We start from the raw sequence: 19,160 nt of genomic DNA, 5'->3' as shown, positions 1-19,160 counted from the left end.
CTGGGATGGGCAGGGATGGGGCAGCTTTGGCACTCAGGGATCGCTGGAATCACGGGAAAAACCTGCTGGAGAGAAAATGCAGGTGGGCATCAGTGAGTGGACAATAAACCCCATGCCTCCCTTAGGGGAGGGAACCCAGCAGCTTCCCTGTGTGGGGCTGATCGGGTGGAATCAAAAACCTGTCTTGGTTTGGAAAGACTGGTGTCTGCTCAGGAAGGCAGGAGCCTCTCCTGAAATGGAAAATGTGACCCCCTCCCACTCCAAATTGCTATGAATTTTAAATTAAGGGGCTCTCAGGGAAAAACTATGGGAGCAGGAAATAACAGTTCTTTAATAGGGAAGAAAATAAAAGGATAAAATGAACAATGCAGTGAACTACAACAACACTGACAGAGTCAGAACACAGCCTGACACCCTGTGGGTCAGGGTGTTGGGGGCAGTCCCATTGGAATTGTGGCTGCAGCCCTCCTGCAGTGTCAGGTGTGGTTCTGTTGGAGCAGGGATCCTGTAGAAAAGGGTGTGTTCTGCCTCTGAAGATCCAGGGGAAGAAGAGGCAGCTGCTGTTCCTCTGGGGAATCCAGTGGAGAAGCAGGAATGGAGTACAGATGGACTGACAGCACACAGGGGCAGACCTGTACCAAGGGTTTTCCTGTGAGGACTTTTCCACAGGTGAAGTTCCCAGGGAATGGAGAGGATGGTGCTGGAGCAGAGCAGCTTGGGGATGAGCGATGGTGACCACAGTGAGCAGCATGGCCTGGCTGCAGATTCCCAGGTGCTTTTTCCTTCTTTTCACTCTAAAACTGTGCCCTGCCATGGGGCACACGGGCTCTGGCAGCCGTGGCACCACTCCCTGGAGTTCTGCACCCATCCCAGCCGCTCTGGTGGCCCCAGAGCCGCCCAGCAGCTGCCAGAGCACGGTGGGGCTGCTCTGTTGGCAGAGATGGATTTGCAAGAGGGCAGGGAAATCCCTCTCACCCCCACCAGGAGGGTGAGCACATCCCACCCCACTCCTTCCTGGAAGGGGTTAATCAGGTGCCTCATTACTGACCCAGGCTGTAATCAAGTGCCAATGAAAAACTGTGGAATAAAGGTTTAAAAGCAGGGCTGCAGCAAGGCTTTGGGGAGTGTTTTGGGCTGTTAATGCTCCTGGAGCTGCATGAGCCAGGGGTGAGGAGCCCTGCTGGGCTTTTTGGGATGGTATGAGGGGAGCAGCTCCCTGGGAAAGATGGGACCTGCTGGGGAGGGAGGTGGAGATGGGCTGGGACAGTGAGGTGGGGGGAGTGATGTTTGCTGCTTGGTGTCTCACAGGGTGTTCGCCTGGATGATGTGACTGGGAATATCCTGCAGTGCTTCTGGGTTGTTTTTGTTTATCTGGTTGGTTTGGTTTTGGTGTTTGTTTTTTTTCTTTTTTGGTTTTTTTTTTGCAGTCCAAATAGCTTAATTCTTGGGGATCTGGATCCCTGTGCTGTTGGCTGCTGGTAGGTGTGGTGAAATGTGACTTCCAGGAGAGCCAAAGACTAAGCTCAGCCCTGGGCCACCATGGTACAACCTCAGCAGGCTCAGGGGTTTTTTTGGTGCACTTTTCAAAGTACTCCACTCTCCTGACTGCTCAGCACTCGCTTCTGGGGAAGACCTGAACGCTTGATGAGATTCAAGGTCACATCACAGGGACATAATAACGCTGTATGTCGCTGTGTGACCAGTGTGGTACTCACACTAACAAAGGGAGGCGCTTCTCCTTTGAAGGGTTTGCAAGATGTGTGCACTTATTGAAAGGACTGATCTTCTGGTGGGCCAGTGGCCCTACAGCCCAGTGCCACCAGGGGTTTGGGTTTTGCCCCCAGGGGCAGGCTGGGCTGCCACCTCTGTGTTTCCCCTCCGAGGGGGAGGCGCTGGGCTCCATCCCGGGGCGGGCAGAGCGACGGCTCCTCCGTGGTTCTGTTTCTGGGGCTGGCACCGGGCAGGCTGAGGAGAAGATGGTGGATTTTAATGCTCTGCAACCCGGCATGAAATCCCTGCTTGTGTTTGAGTAATCTCTGTGTTTGAGGGAGGGATTATGAGTCAGTGGAGGAGGCAGCGCTTTCTGTGTTTCCTGCAGGGAGATGCAGAAGGGAGTCCTTGGGAAAAGCAGCTTGCTGGAGAGCAGGAAGGGCAATCCAGGGATGCTTCCAGCAAGCTCCAAATGTGAGAGAGAGCCAGGAGACAGCTGCTCACAGAGGCAGGGGAAGCAATAATAGCGAGAAATAACATTTAATTACTTCTCATTCCCACCAGTCTGGAGAGGAGAGCTCTGATGCCTGCTGGAGAAGCGCTCTGGCTGGGGCTGGGTGCTCTCACCAGGTGCAGAGCCAGCCCGAGGAGCGAGGGCTGGAGCATCCCTGGGGCTGCAGGGTGGTCACTGGGGTCCTGCTGCTGGCCTTGGTGCCTGAGGGCAAAGGTGGGGCAAGGGGGAGGCTGAGCCCGAGCTGAGCTCCTGCCCTCCCTGCCGTGGTGGCTCTGCAGCCAAGCCCCACAGTGCCAGCTCCCACTGCCCTGGGTGGAAGTTTGCCGTGTAATTACCAGCTGGTAATCGCTCTGACATTAAGTGGTCAGAGCAAAGAGGGCTTCAGCGACATCCCTGTCCTGGGGCTTAAATATTCCCGTGTGGTAAAGGCAGGGAGGGGGGAAATGGAGATGGGAAAGTATTGATGGAAGTGTGACTGATGTAACATCTCTGGCTCCCCTGAGAGACAGGAGGAAACACCTGGTTTGTTGGTGCCACCCTGCAGGGCAAGGGGCTGGTGTTTAGCTCCAAAACAGAGATTTTAAACTCCAGGCAGGCAGGATTGATGTGGAACCAAGGAATATAGTGGGCTGGGGAGGACACAGAAGGAGCAGGGAATATCCTGGGCTGGGGAGGACACAGAAGGAGCACGGGCAGGACATGCACGTCCCTTGTCCCTGCTCACAGAGCTCCATCAGTGTGTGAGCCTGTGGATGCTGCTCCTCGGGCATCCCGCACGGCTCAGCGCAGTTCCTGTCTGGGGGTCTGCAGAGGAGCCTTGGAAGGCTGAGGAGGAGCTTTGGAAGGCTCCTTCTCTGTGCCTTGTCCTCGCCTGACTCCTGCTCAGCTCATTAGCACCTTGACATTTGCGCAGCCGGGATGTTGGGGAGGAACAGAAGGCACATCTGTCTGCGTGCGCCGCTCCGAGGGGAGGAACGCGGCTCCGCGCTGTTTAGAGCAGGCAGATGGGGGAGGAATTAATTTACAAAATTTTTTGAATGAAAACAATTCCAATAGCTCGAGTGCCCTCTCCCTCCCACGTCAGCTGTTTACAAACTGTCGAGTGGAATCTGTCCCACATGTCCCTTGAACCTACCCAGTAACGCAGGGAAACAGAATTGAAATGCATGATGGAAAACCAATTTTGAAGGGGGGGGGTGGAGGGGAAGAAAGAGAGAAATAATCCTGCCCACGGAGTTCAAACAACTTGTCTTGCTTCAGCTTACACCAATTTTCATGTGCTTAGACAAATGTCACCCGTGGCAGACTTAATTGACTTCATTTGGATCTTTATCCTCATTAAAGAGGAGCGCTGCTGTCCCTCGCTGTTTCTGCACCCGCCCCGGGAAGGTGCTTGGTGTGAGGCAGCGATTTCCCCGATTTGTTAAAGACCTGCCGAGTCTGAGGCCATCCCAATGTCACGGTGGGGGTGGGGCTGGGGAATCTCCTCCTTCCCTGGGCAGCACCCTTGGGATCATGGAATGGTTTGGGTTGGGATGGGAGTGACCTCGCAGCTCCTCCAGTTCCATCCCCTGCCAGTTCCATCCACTACCCCAGGGTGCTCCAAGCCCCGTTCAGCTGCTGTGGAACACCCGTTTTCTTAGGCTTGCCTGGGATTTCTGATCCCTCATTCCTTCTTTTAAATGGAGGGAAGCTAATTGAAGGGAAAGGGCTGCAATTAATATGGTTTCTTGTATTTTTTTTTTTTTTTTAATCTTGAGGACATCTCTGGCTCATTAGGTTCGTGTAAGTGTCTCTTGCACGATGTCCCTTGAAGCTTTCCAGACTCAGAGTTAACTCTGCCCTCTGGAATTTGGAGATGTGCTGTAGCCAAGCCACATGGTGAAGCACGGGGGAAAAATTGACTTCCCCAGCCCTCCATGCAAGGAGGACAAAGGAAAGGCAAACCCCTATCCCTGCCCAAAAAATAAGTGGGCCAAACTGATGGAGAACCATTTTTACAGGGAGCTGAGGGATTGCATGAGAAGGGCACGAACCCTTCTGAGCATGGCAGCACCTGCAACATTCAATTTTGGGATGCTGGACAACCCTGAAGAGCCTTTGATGGGTTTTGAATGCATTTGAGGTGGAGCCCATGAAGGTCTCGTGGTAATGGCAGGTCAAGGCCACCCCACACGCAGAACAAGTCTCTGAAAGCAAACCCTGTCTGACAAAGCTGCTCCTGCATCCCTGGGGCGGCTGCAAAGTCCCCTTTCACCCCAGGCTGCTCCAGGGTCACGGGGAAAGCCCAGCTCTGGAGGTCTCCCCTGCATCCCAGGGATGGAGGCATGAGCAGGGCTGCTGGGGCTGATCAGGGATCGTTGCCGAGCTTCTCCCCCTCCTCTGCCCGGGCACTCCCCAGCACGGCTGCCGGCAGGGCTTGGCTGGGGAGAACGCTTTGGTCCGGGCTGAAAGATGCCCCGAAAGGAGCAGAGCTGAGGGCAGGAACAGCAGCACAGCGAGGAGCGGAATCTGGAAGGCTCTGGGATGCTCCTCTCCGCTCCCCGTCTTGCCGGCTGCTCCCAGGCAGTGCCCGCAGCAACTGGTGCGGGCCGGGCCGGAGAGACCCTGCGGGCATCCCCGCCGGGCAGGGCCGGGCATCCCCATCCCCGCGGGGCATCTCTATCCCTGCCGGGTCGGGCATCCCCATCCCCATCCCCGCCGGGCATCCCCATCCCCGCCGGGCATCTCTATCCCTGCCGGGTCGGGCATCCCCATCCCCGCTGGGCCGGGCTGGGCATCCCCATCCCCATCCCCGCCGGCCCGGGCCGGGCATCCCCATCCCTGCCGGGCATCTCCATCCCCGCCGGGCCGGGCATCCCCATCCCCATCCCCGCCGGGCATCCCTATCCGTGCAGGGCACCCGGATGGAGGCGCTGCCCCTCCTGCCTTCCCCCCAAATTTGTCTGAGCAGCGCTGGTGCCGAGCATCTCGCCCGGAGGAGGTGAGGGAATTTTCATCCAGCGGGGATGCTGAATGAGAGCCACACCTCTGCCGCCTGTGAATGCAGCAGATTTACAAACCTTCTCCCTTTTTTATTAGCAGCTTCTCCCCATGTAACCACGTTCCTGTGGGCCGGGGTTGAATGAAGAGAAGCTCCTGTTTTAATTTTTGCTGTCAGGAGTAACGGGTAAGTGTAGGAGGAGGAATATTAATCATCCCCAGCAGGCATTCTTCAAACTTAGAAACAGCATAAGGAAGGAGCCCAAATGGTTTAAACATTGCGGGGACCATTTGTATGGGAGTCTCATGCTTGGAAACGTGCAGGGCACTCTTTTCATTTTTTGCTTTCACCCTGATTTAGTTCAAAGGGGAAATTGTTGCTTTCCCACCTGCTTCCTGCAGCAGGGACCAGGGCCTGCTGTGCCTGCAGAGACCAGGGAGGTGTGCAGGGGTCATCAGTGCTGCTGTTAAATTCTCTGTGGCATCAATTAGCTGCTGCTGTTCCCAATTAATTCGCTATCTGGATGCAAAAAGAAAAGGAGAGGGAGTATTTTGTGTCTTGCTGTTCTGAATTTTTGCACCGGTGTTGCAGCAGGTGTAGCACTGCCATAGGAAAAATGGAGATTTTTCCTTCTTTGGGGTGATTTGAGGCAACACTGGAGGTTCAGAAGGGACCTGAGGTATGCACCATGTGTTTTTATGGGTCCATCACTTGAAGACAGGGTAGCTTTAATCCCCTTCTAGGCAGGACAGGAGGCTTTGTGCCTCACCTCACCTGCTTTGCTGTGTTTTGTTCATCCCTGCCAGGAGCCTCTCTGGGGTCAGCAGGAACGTCCCCCCACTGCTGTGCGAAATTGCTCCTCTCTCGCGCTGCTCTGCGGCCGAAATTGGTTAAGAGCCTCTGACTGGGAACCAAATTTCCTCTCTATCTCCTTGAGCCCACAGCAAAGATTGCCTGGCAGCCTTCAGCGTGCCTCAAACGTGGGTAAAGGAACGAGGCGTGAGCTGCTCACCTCAGGGTTGGGATCCTGTGATGAATTTTCTCAACCAGAGCGCGGCGGTGCCAGTGCTGAGCCGGCTTGTCTCGCCCAGGGGGCTCCCCCAGGATGCTGGGCTTTCCCAGCAAGGGGGTTCCTGCTCCTTGTGGGGGGTGTTCCAGATTGCAAGGCAAGATGTATTCCATTGCCATCTGTATGGCAGTTGTCTGGTGTCAAGTGGGCAATTCTCCTTATCTCTCTTCCTGAGTGATCATAATCAACAGGGGACATCTGCTGATAAGGGGCTATTGAATGTCACCACATGACTGATAAGAACTAGAGCATCCCATTGTGAGATGCTCCACCCAGAGGGAGGAGCCAAGCATTCCTACCGGGATATAACCTGGAGATTCTGACACACCAGCACAGCTCTTCCCCACTGGACTTCCCAGAGGAACAGCAGCTGCTTCTACTTCCACAGATTGGTGGAGGAAGAATACACCCCTTTCCTACAGGACTGCCCTGCTCCAACAGAACGCCTGACACTCCAGGAGGACTGCAGCCCCTTTTCCAACTGGACTGATACCAACACCCTGACCCACAGGGTGTCAGGTTGAGTTCTGACTCTGTCAATGTTGTTCTAGTGTATTGCATTGTTTATTTTATCCTTTTGTTTTTTCCCCTTCCCTATTAAAGAACCGTTATTTCCTGCTCCCATATTTTTGCCTGAGAGCCCCTTATTTAAAATTCACAGCAATTTGGAGGGGTGAGGAGGGTTTGCATTCTCCATTTCAGGGGAGGCTCCTGTCTCCTTTAGCAGGCACCTGTCCTTCCAAACCAAGACAGGGTTTGGGGCCAAGCTGCGCTCTCCCAGCCCAACCAGCTTCCCTGCAGCACTCCCGGCCCCTCCTGGTGAGGCATCCCGAGTGCGGTGCCTGCGGCAGGCTGCAGCATTCCTGGCCCCCAGAGGTTTGGGGCCAGGATGAGTGCAAAATGAGTTTATTCTTCTGCAGCAGCCCTTGTTCCCTCCCAGCCATACAGGATTTGTTTGGCTGGGGAGCATATCCACCGAGGATGCCGGGGTTGGAGAGCAGGGCAAAGGGAAGAACAAGCCCTTGTGTGACTGCGGTCAGGCACGGCCTGGCACTGAGAGCCGAAAGAATTGTGGCACCTGGAGCTGGCAAAAGTCCCAGATCCCGTTGTCTTGCCCCAAACCGCTCTGCAGGGGGTCGTGGGCCCCCCTGGCCCACGTTTGGTCCCCCCCTGACAGCATCATTCAGCGCAGCAGCACGAAGAGCAGCAAGCTGTAATTTGCCGCTGGGGCCGTGTCCCTCAATGAAAGCTTCCTACGTGTCTCTTGGAAGATTATCCTATCAAATCCCCTCCTGCTCTGAAAGGTACGCATTTAAAGCATGACTAACGCCCAGAGATGCTATTATTCCATTTTATTCCGCAGCTTGTGAGTAATGTCTCATTAGAGATGGGGATGCATTCAGAAAAACATCATCTGCCTGCCGGAGCGTGGGCTGCGCCGCACGGGCGCCTCGCGGCACGGGAGCCGGCACGTGGATGGCTGCGGGAGGGGTGGCAGCACCCTGGGAGCCCCGAGCCAGCCTCGGGCTCTGCCTGCTGCCAGGCTGGGCTGGGGCTCTGCTCTGGAGCACACAGCATCCCCGTTCCAGCCACGAGCCCAGGCTGCAGGGCCAGCGCTGCTGGCAGCGAGGGGCAGTGGCAAAGGCAGCAGCGTCTGGCTGCGGAGGGGTTTTGTGACCTCCACGGGGTCTGTGCTTCCCTGCTGAGTGCTGTTCTCAAAGCACAGCTCCTCCTGTGGCTGAATATCCCCAGATTCCGGGGAAGTTCATCCTAATGGGATGAACGGGCTCCTGCCAGCGGTCCTGGCTGCCCAGCTGGGGATGTGGGTCTGTGCTGCTCCTCTTGAGGCCACTCAGGTGGGAAAGCGCCTTGTCTAGGGATGGTCACCATTATCCTGCTCCAAAGGAATCCTGTGGATATGGGAGCTGGCATCCTCTCCTCCATCCCATGGGAAATGTCTGCTGTCCTCTACTCCCTGTATTCCCACTCCTGTGGTGCAAACCACTGGCATTTTTGGGATGTTCATCACAAGATCAATGGCTGGTTCCACTGCTGTGTGTTTCTGTGTGGCACACACGTGGAGTGTGGTGGCACTGACCTTCCTCCAGGACTGGTGCAGCCCAGTCCCCTTTTCCTGTGCTTCTGCTCGGCATCCCTGCTCCAGCATCCTCACCATCAACCATCCATCCTTAATAATTCTCTTTTTTAGGAAGAAATCCTTCCCTGTGAGGGGGTGAGGCCCTGGCATAGGTTGGCCCATCCCTGGCAGTGCCCAAGGCCAGGCTGGATGGGGCTTGGAGCACCCTGGGATAAGTGGAAGGCGTCCCTCCCCATGGCAGGGGGTGGAATGGGATGAGCTTTCAGATCCCTCCCGATCCAAACCATCCTGAGATTTATCTGCCTCATGCCAAAGAAAATGAGATTCAATTATTTATTGATGTATTTTTTCCCGGCGTTGTTTTTTCCTTCACCTCCTGCTGCGGAGGCTTTGGGGTGGGGCTTGTTGTTTTTTTCCCCCCCTTCCTTTTCAGTTTATATCAACGGATCATCCCTTTCCCTGCTGTTTTTCTCCGTGCCAGGGGAAGCAGCCCGCGCCCCCTGAGGTGTTGTTAAGTTGAAAGGCTGGGAATTGACTGAGGCACGCTTGCACCTCCCACAGCCCTGCAGCCGCTGACGCACGCCCGGCGATGGAGAGGGGATGGATAAACCTGGCTCTGCCATCCCCATGGAAAAAGGGGATGGATAAACCCAGCTCTGCCATCCCCATGGAGAAAGGGGATGGATAAACCCAGCTCTGCCATCCCCACAGGGAAAGGGATGGATAAACCCAGCTCTGCCATCCCTATGGAAAAAGGGGATGGATAAACCCAGCTCTGCCATCCCCACAGGGAAGGGGATGGATAAACCCAGCTCTGCCATCCCCTTGGAGAAAGGGGATGGATAAACCCAGCTCTGCCATCCCCATGGAAAAAGGGGATGGATAAACCCAGCTCTGCCATCCCCATGGAGAAAGGGGATGGATAAACCCAGCTCTGCCATCCCCTTGGACAAAGGGATGGATAAACCCAGCTCTGCCATCCCCATGGAAAAAGGGATGGATAAACCCAGCTCTGCCATCCCCATGGACAAAGGGATGGATAAACCCAGCTCTGCCATCCCCATGGAAAAAGGGATGGATAAACCCAGCTCTGCCATCCCCATGGACAAAGGGATGGATAAACCCAGCTCTGCCATCCCCATGGAAAAAGGGATGGATAAACCCAGCTCTGCCATCCCCATGGAGAGGGGATGGATAAACCCAGCTCTGCCATCCCCTTGGACAAAGGGATGGATAAACCCAGCTCTGCCATCCCCTTGGACAAAGGGATGGATAAACCCAGCTCTGCCATCCCCACAGGGAAGGGGATGGATAAACCCAGCTCTGCCATCCCTTGGAGAAGGGGATGGGGGAAGGATGCTGCTCTGGGCCTGCAGTTCTCAGAGCTGTTTTCTCTACATCCCCGGGGTACCAGAGCCCCCCCCTTCCCTTCTGGGTTCTCTGGCTCGTGGAGCTGCTGCAGGTGTGGCTTTGGTGTCCCTCATCCCCCCAGGCTGGGATTCCAAGCCATGCTGGTGGCTCCTGGTGGCTTGTGTCCCCTCCCCTGCTTGCAGAGGCTGGAAGGATGGGCAAGAGCCTTCCAGCTGCTGCACGGCTCCTGGTGGTTCCAGTTTAGGAAGCTGAGTTCAGGAACTCGTTTTCTGGCTGTAGTGGTGCTCAGCAGCATATCCCAGACTGGAGGATTCCCCCTCCCCACAGGGGCATGCCAGCTGAGCTGTGTGATCCTGCCCATGGAATGGGGATGTGCTTAGGCTCCACAGGCTGCAGGTGATGGTCACACTGGCCTGAGGGACAGGAGGTCAGGAATGCTGAGCCCCAGGACCTGTGCACCTCCTGCCTGCCTGAGAGCAGCCCCCAAGAGCAGAACAAGGGACAGGAACTCACCTGGGACCCTCCACACCTTGAAAGGGCTGAGCTGGAATCAGATGCTGAGCTCCAGAGGCTTCCCACAGCACTGAGAGGATCAGACCCTGCTCCTGCTCCTTGGAGTGTTCTCCAGCCCCAGGAATTCCTCTTTTCTGAGAGGGAAGTAGCTGAAACGCTGAACAATTAACCGCTGCCACTTAGTTTTGAATTTTTTTTTTTCATTTTGTTTTTTAATTCTTTTTCTGCCCTGCTCCTGCCCTCCTGCATGTGCAAGGTTTCCCTGTGGGACCTCGAGCCGATGTCCCACAGAGGGATGGGCCTGGAGCAGGAGGAGAGGGCAGGAGAGCTCCTGCTCCTGGGTCACACCATGCCATCCAGCTCCTCCTTTTGAAAGACATCAGTCCTTGCTCCCCCTCTCAAGTTCAGGGGGATCTGGGCCTAAGGAGGGACGGTGGGATCCTTCTCCAGCTGCCCTGCATCATGGGCAGGTGATCCAAGAGATCTCCATTGGCAGGAATTCTACCGCAAAGCCAACATTTCCAAAGGAATTGCTGCATCTTCAGGATTAACCTTGAGTGTTTCTGTCCTCCTGACCCCCTTCCCACATGGGCCTGGTAAAGCCCAGTCCCCCTGCAGCCCACTCCAGGCTGTTCTCACCATGTTGGCTGCTTCAGTGTCCAACCCTGGCAACAGCATCCCCTGCCAGCCCATTCCCTTTGGAAAACCCTGCTTTTCCACCCTCCTGCTGCTTGCAGCCAGTTCTGTGTCTGCTTTGTGCTCACCCCCTTCTGCAGCAAGAGCTTCTGTGGGAATTCTGTGGTGCTGGGAAGCTGAGCTCTCTCTGCTGCTCTTTTTTCCTGCTCCTTTAGCCCACAGAATTTACAGGTGTGGAAAAGAGGGGCAGAAACTTCACAGGCTTTGTAGAACCACAGAATGGCTGAGATTGGAAAAGGCTCCTGGAACCCAGTCCCACCATTAAACCCTGTGTGTTTTACAGCTAGCACTGGTGTGCTCTGGGAGAGAAGAGCATCCTGAAGATCTGTCTGGGACAGGGATGTCCCCAGGGACCTGTGGAGACAACCTTAGCTCGTGAGAAACCCTTCAGGCGAGCAGTAATCCTGATGGGGCTGATATGGAAATGTTTTGTGGGCACATCCTGGCCTCAAGGTTTCCCTGGATGCCCACCTGCTTCCTCCCTGCTTCTCTTCTCCTGGCTGCCTGCTGGGCAGAGAGGAGGGGATGTTCCCAGTGTGACTTGGCTGTCCACAAAGACCCATCCAGTTTCCACCACCCAGGGACAAGAAAACCCCCCTTGCCTGCGGTGCTCTGAGTGACTGAACTTGTTTTAAACCATTTCAGGTGGTTTAACCCCACGTGGTGCCCTAAATACCCCCTGAAATGTCAGCACCACCGATGGCAGCCCCATCTCCAGGATGGCTCCACGGCAGCCTCCTGGATGTGTTATTTTTCCGAGTGGTTTCAGGTAATAACAGTGTAGGAAGTGTTCTGCTGTCAGTGAAACATCAACACAGGCAGCTCTCAGCAGGTAGCTGGTAATAAAAGAATCAATTGCTGCTGGTTCTAACAATCTATGGATTCACTGCTGAACTGCTAAAACCAAAATGCTAATGTGAAATCGGATTTTTTTCCCCCCCTCATATTTTTAGACAGCACTGTATCTCGCTGTAGTTTTAATTAATTTTTGGGGGGAGGGAGTTTTCAGCAGTAAATTGAATCTTAGCAAATCCATCTCTTTATCCTTGAGAGGGAAATCCAAGTACCTGGGGCTCCACACAGGTTGTGTGTGTTTTCTGCTGCTGGAGTGATCTGGAAATGACTTCTGTTTTTTAGGTCACAAGTTTTTGTGGCCAGAAGCTCTGGTAGAAAATAGCCAGGGCCGGTGGCTGTGGGTTAGCCAGCTCTGCTGAGCAGGGGGACACTGCTCCCTGGGGACTGCCCTGATTTATCCCCCTGTCCCTCCCAGCTGCTGTGGCCAAGCTCCCCGTGCTGGCTGCCTGAGGAAGGAGCTGAGCAGCCCCAGCCTCTCCTGTGATCCCCTTGCCAGGGAAGGCTGTGCCCCAGCTCTGCTGCCTGGGACTGCTGGAGGAGCCTGGCTTCCCATGGAAGGCAGGGAACTGTCAAGGAATAACTGATCACAGGAGAATCCCTCTTGAAAAAAGCAGAAGCTGGAAATAAATTAACTGGGAGGGAAGTGCTGCTCTGCAGCTCTCAGCTTCTAAAGAGGTTTCTCTGCCTCAGAGCTCCTGGGAGAGCTGTGATTGCTGCAGCTCTGAGCAGGGATTATTTTCCAGCCTGGCCTTGGGCACTGCCAGGGATCCAGGGGCAGCCACAGCTGCTCTGGGCACCCTGTGCCAGGGCCTGCCCACCCTGCCAGGGAACAATTCCCAATTCCTAATATCCCATCCATCCCTGCCCTCTGGCAGTGGGAGCCATTCCCTGTGTCCTGTCCCTCCATCCCTTGTCCCCAGTCCCTCTCCAGTTCTCCTGGAGCCCCTTCAGGCCCTGGCAGGGGCTCTGAGCTCTGCCTGGAGCCTTCTCCTCTCCAGGTGAGCACCCCCAGCCCTCCCAGCCTGGCAAGTTAAAGCCTTGAAGCTCCTTGGTTTGGTCCCAATCCCATACAGGGGATTGATTTGACTCCTTGTCCCCAGATTCTCAAGCCCTCTCCCTTCCAGCATAATTTCCTGAATTCCCACAGGCAGTCAGCTGCAGCCACTCTGTGAGGGAATTCTGACTCGAATTAAATTTAGTTTGCTATCTTGTTGAGGGTAGAAAGGGAGCAATTCTCTCAAGGGTGGACAGCTTTATTTTTAATTCTCTGGCTCCTGTGGTGTGTCCAGCAGCATCTCACCCTGTGGGCAGGGATCACAGCAGTCATCCCAGCAGAGGGACAGGGGCTGGTTTTGGTGCTGCTGTGAGGGTACCACCTTTCCATCACCATGAAATACAGTCCTGGGCTTCCTGGATAGGAATAACCCAGCTGAGAGCAAACAAATCTACATCATGCTCCCCACCACGAGCCAGCTCTTCAAGCAGAACCCCAGGCACAGCATCAGCTCACCAAAATACACTGCAGGTATTGGAGCAGCTTCCCCAGGACTGAAGTCAGTTTTGGGGGCATTTGGCTCTCTTCAGGTCTCAAGGGAAGTGTTCCCCTGGCTGAGATAATTCCAGCTCTGTGGTCACTGCAGGCAAATGGAGAAATTGGGTTGTGTGGTAAAACACGGGAGGAAAAGAATCCAAACGTGCTCGGAGGGGGCAGAATACTGATCTCACTCCAGCTGTGGTACCCCAAAAAGGTTTTGGGGTACCACAAAACTACAGGGTCACTACCCTGTGACCCTGCAGAGACTGGAAATGTGTTTGGAAGTCCAGGAAGATCAGAACAACTCACCCAGGGGTCGACTCCCTCACGGAAGCACCCTGGCTCGGAGAGGCCAAACCTCCCTTTCCAGGAAGGATGCTGATTCTCCAGGGCTCTGTCCCTGCCCTCTCTTTTTGAATGCAAAATGTGAGAAAGGAGAACCAAGCTTAGGGTGACCACTTACAAGTTCAATAATTTCATCTCTAATTTCACAAATTACTTTGTTAATGAGAAGTAATTGATTCCAGTGACTTTATTGTTTGTTCTAGCTGTCTAAAAAAAAGTCTCTTTTCCAGAACACTTTAACACACAAGGTTCCCTCCCTGATTGTCCTCCAGCAAGAAAGTTGTGGGGGAAAAGAAAAAAATCCCCTTTTTTCACAGATTCCTTTTCCCTAGCCCAGCCCATGCCTTGGAGGTCCCAGATTGCCTGGGGATTCCCCTGGGATTCCCTCTGCTGTGAAAAAACCCACCATTTTATTCCTACCCGTCCCTTCCTGTTTCCCACCAGTTTGGAATTCACTTGAGAACTTTTCTTCTAATCCCAGGGGAGATTAATTTCCAAGGTGCCCCTGGTGAGGAAGCTTTTGAGGAACCAGAGTGGCTGGTACCCAGTAAATTGCCTCTATTCTGCACGCATTGATGGCCACAAAGGATTCCCCAGGAACCACGATTCCAGCTTCCAAAAGAGCAGCTCCCTTCCATCCCAGTTTTCTAATTATCTGTAATGTTGTTACACAGCCTCCACTGCTTTGCTTGGTGTTAAACTCAGCAATCAGGAGCTCAGTTAATTCCTCTTTGGAGTTTTTAAAATTTGATTTACTGGTTGTTTTTTTTTAATTTTATTTTTTTAAACTGTCCACTTCATTCTGAGGCTGACAGCCTCTGAGCTGTCTTCTTTTTCCTGGGTGATGAAAAAGGGGACACCTGGCTGTGAAATGATGCTTTCTGCAATACTGAGGGAGGATATTTGACCTGTGAATGCTTCAGGTTTATGAGAATCACAGGAAACAAGTGCTGTAGACACTTTGTGGCCTTCCAGTTTCTGGTGTGAGGAGCTGAGGGTGAGCACCACGCAGCCCTGTCCCTCTCTGTCTGCCTGATGCTGCCAGATAATTTTGGATTTTTGGGGCTGCCTTTGCAGAGAAGCTGCAGCCAGCTCTGTGCCCCGAGCTGCCCCTGCTTATTATTATTATTATTATTATGTTTTATTAAGCAAATAAAACATAAGGTGCTGTCCCAGGATCCTTCCTGGAGCTGCTCCTCTGCCACCAGGAATGGCTTTCAGAGCCCACTCTGGCCTGGCTCTGCACATCCAAACAGGCTGGCCCTGTTGAGAGGGGATTTTTTCCCAGGGCAGTGCAGGAATGCTGTTCAGGTTGCCGAGCTATCCCAGCTCGAGGAGCTGAGCTCTCCTTCAGCCCGCAGCAGGCAGCCTGCCAGGCATTTTTCTTATAAATATTTTCAGCATTTCTTTGAAGCCACATATTTTGGGGTGGTTTCCACCCCCCTCTCCTCATTCCCACTGTGTCCCCCCCACCTCTTTTTTTTCCTTTCCCCCCATGGAGGACATCTTTTGGTTTCAGGAGAGATCCCAGCGAGGGCTACAGCCCAGGAATTCCTGCAATCCTGAGCCACTCTCTGAGCGTTCCCAGGGCTGGATTCAATTGACAAGAGGCTCTGCAGCCAACCCCCTTGGACTGCACATGTGTTTATTTAAATGTCAGTGGCCCACACAAGCTGAATACCTATTAGCTGCAGCATGCCTCAAATCCAAAGCAGAGCTCCAGTTCGTATTTATTGTTCAAAGTACGGATCCCTTTATTGTTGTCATTTCAGTCCCCTCGTATTTATGGAATTATTCAGGCAGTTCTGAGAAGTTAACTAGCACTTTGCAGTGTTTCTTTACTGCCAGGGTATAATATCTGTCTGTAATAAATATATAGGTAAGGGATTTCAGAAACAAAACAAAACAGCAACAACATATTGCATGTGAAAACTTTACTAAGCAAATAAAACATTCCCTGCCAGAGATGCAGAAAAAACACCAGCTAGCTGTTTCCATCTGAAGTCAGTTAATGAGCAGGAGATGGGTAATTCCACTCTATTCTTTTAACTGTTGTTTTCTGCCATTCTCCAGGGTTCCTCTGCAAAGCACCCAGGCAGAATGGAAATAAATTGCTAAGGGTTGTAACAAGAGGGTTTTTTAAGGGCTGGTGGGAACTGAGGGTTCTCCAAATCCCTGACAGGAGGGAGCAGCCAGGTGGGAGTCAGGTTACAAGGGACAGGACAAGTGGGAACGACCTCAGGTTGTGCCAGAGGAGGTTTGGACTGGATAAAAGGGAATGTTTCTTCAGGGAAGGGTTGCAAAGAGCTGGCACAAGGCAGTGGTGGAGCCACCACTCTGGAAGCGTTCAGCAGCTGGGTGGATGTGTTCTAGTGGAGAACGTGATGCTGGGTGGAGAGCTGGACTCAATGATCCCAAATGGCTTTTACAACCAAAATGGTTCTTTTGTGACCTCAAGGCAGCCGGGCTGGGTGCAAGGGCTGCTCTTCTGCTCTTGGGACTTTCTGGGCATGAATGACCTTGGAAATGCCAGTACCTGGTATGAGCAGTGACAGGGAGGGCTTCTTACTGCCAGCAAAGCTCATGGTGGCCCTGGGAACAAGGGAGCAGCTGTGGATAACAAGTGTGCCCTGGGCATGGTCTCCCCTCCATGACACGAGGAGCTTCAGTATCCTCATTTCTCTAGGCTTGGTTTATCTCTTCTGAAGGAGGAGTGCAGACAGAAAACATCTTTTGCACTTGATAGTCTAAAAACCTGCCCCATTTCAGTTCTAACAGTTGGCTCAGTGAAGGGGCATCCAGTAAAAAAAAAAAAAAAAAAAAAAAGTACTCTCTGTTAAAAGCAAAGCTGTCTTAAATCAGTTTTTTTAACTTCACTGGCAGCATTCACCTGTGATCTTTCTTAGTCTGGAATGAGGAGAACGCTTACATTTGATTTGAGAGAATAACAGTTTAATTAAGGGGGAAGAAAAAAAAAAAAAAAGAACTTTCTGTTTGGCTGGGGCAGTTCTGCTGACGTGAATGTGAGTTACTCCAAGCGGGATTTTGGGCTCAAGTCCAGAAGAGCAAAAATGCTTCTTTAAACCCAACTGTAAGGCTGCTGTTCTGCGAGGGGCTGTCCTGCTGGCTCATTAAAAGCCAGGGAAGATGGGATGCCTCGGGAGCAGGGCTCAATCCCTGCTGGGCTCAGTCCTGTCCAGCCTGGCAGCGAGGGGAAGCTGCCGAGCTCCCGTGGCTCCCCGCTGGCCTGGCCCCTGCTCCGGCTGCTCAGGTGTGTGCATCCCAAATCCAGCCCTTCACCTGGCATCCTCAGTGCCAGCCCCAGCACACAGAGCCCTCTGACTCCAGGGAACAGCCCTACAAATCTGGGATTAAGCCTTGAAGCTGCTGCTGAGAAGGGCAGGCGAGGCAGGCAGCTTTGCCCTGAGGGGCAGCAGAGGAAATCCAACAGCCAGGGCTGTGGGCTTGGCACTTGGATGAGTGAGGGATTCAGGGCCTGGCAAGTCCATTTCCAAGGGAAAGGTGCCTTGCAGGCATGAGAGGGAGTGGTGGGATCACCATCCCTGGGAGGGTAAGACAACGTGCAGCTGTGGCACTTGGGGGACGTGGGCACTGCTGGGCTCAGGGCTGGACCCCATGATCCTGGAGCTCTTCTCCAACCTTCCTGACCCCATCATTCCAGGAGCTGCAGGTACATATCCTGCCAAAGGTGTGACCTCACACTCTCTACTGGTGCATGCTAAAGACTGAGGATGCCTTTGAAGAGGTTTCCAGGTCTGACTTTGGTTTCTGTATGAGGAGAAGCCTCAGGAGAGGTTTTTGGGGTGTGACTTCAGAGATGGATTTGTAGACAGTAGGTAACTGAGGCACCCAAACTGATGGATGCTCTGGGAATTCAGCTCATGGTGGCCCTGGGAACAAGGGAGCAGCTGTGGATAACAGGTGTGCCCTGGGCATGATCACCCCTCCATGGCACGAGGAGCTTCAGTATCTCCCTTTCTCTAGGCTTGGTTTATCTCTTCTGAGGGAGGAGTGCAGACAGAAAACATCTTTTGCACTTGATAGCCTAAAAACCTGCCCCACTTCAGTTCTAACAGTTGGCTCAGTGAAGGGGCACCCAGGAAAAAAAAAAAAAAGGTACTCTCTGTTAAAAACAAAGCTGCCAGTTTTTAATTTCCCTGGCAGCATTCACCTGTGATCTTTCTTAGTCTGGAATGAGAACGCGTACATTTGATTTGAGAAAATAACAGCTTTGGAAATATGTGAGAGATCTTCAGAAAACTTCTTCTTTCATGATGGCACAGGAGTCCACCTTCCAAAATCCTCAGTCTTGTGGCAAGGTCCCTATGGCCAAGTATGGGAGAATGTGTCACTGCAGATCCCAGTCACATCCAAACTATATTCTTGTACCTGTGTTGGACACAGCTCCTTCCTCTGCTCTGATAATTGCAGTTCCAGTAGCTTCCCAACCTCGTAAATTCTTCTTTTGTTGTGTTAAGGCTTATCCAGCTCCATTTTATTTTTGGCTGGCTGTAGAGCACCAGCCTCCAAGCCAAAACTCGATGGTAAATCTGTGACAGTCTCTATCAGGAAAAAGGATAATGATGGCACCCAGGAGTTTTATCAGCCACAGCTGTTGCACTGTTTGCTGGAGAAATTGTTCTTTGAAATATACAACCAAAATAAAGAGCCGAGCATCTGCAGCACTGTGGATAATTTAACAAGAAATCTCCCCTGAAAGACTTGTCTGGCTTTACCAACAGCAAGGTGATAAAAAGTGTTCTTTCCTATGGAGACAGGCTGGGAGAGTTCACCCTGGAGAGAAGGGAGAAGGTTCTGGAGAGAGCTTAGAGCCCATTTTAGCCTAAAGAGGCTCCAGGAGAGAGGGAGAGGGACTTGAGTTTCCATGCCATCCTTGTCAGTCCTGCCCTTGGATCTAGTCCAGGAAACCATGGGGTTTCTGTGATCTGCTCTTTTGCAGAATGGGAAGTCTGCCTTTTTTCTTTCTTTTTTTCCTTGCGGAAGAAAGCTAGAGGGACCTCCTGGTCTTTCACAGGCCTTGTGCCCCTGGAAGAGGGAAGTAGCTCTCCTTTCAGCCTGTGTTTTATAGTCACACAGGCATTTCTAAGGCTGCAGAGGTTTTGACTCCTCTGACCTCTCATCCTCATACATGCTAAACTTTATTTTTATCACTAATGGGCCAGCACTCACCTCTTGCATTTCTATCAAACAAGATATCAGGGCTGGATTCCAGAGTCCCACCCAGCTATTTAACAGGGGCTGAGTGTAACCCTTCAGACTTTTCAGACATTCCTCTCATTATTTTGATGCCACTGGTGCTATTCTGACACTGCTGCTGGCACATCTTGCTCTGCTCTGATGCTTTTTAAGAACTCGATGAAGGTGCTCGAAAGGAACGCAAATTTTTAAGATATCACATTTAAGGAGCTTGCATTAGGAAAAAATTCCTTG

Source organism: Fringilla coelebs, assembly GCF_963513975.1.
Source record: "Fringilla coelebs genome assembly, chromosome: 7".
In the NCBI taxonomy this organism is placed as follows: Eukaryota; Metazoa; Chordata; class Aves; order Passeriformes; family Fringillidae; genus Fringilla; species Fringilla coelebs.
Note: the sequence above shows the minus strand (reverse complement) of the source record.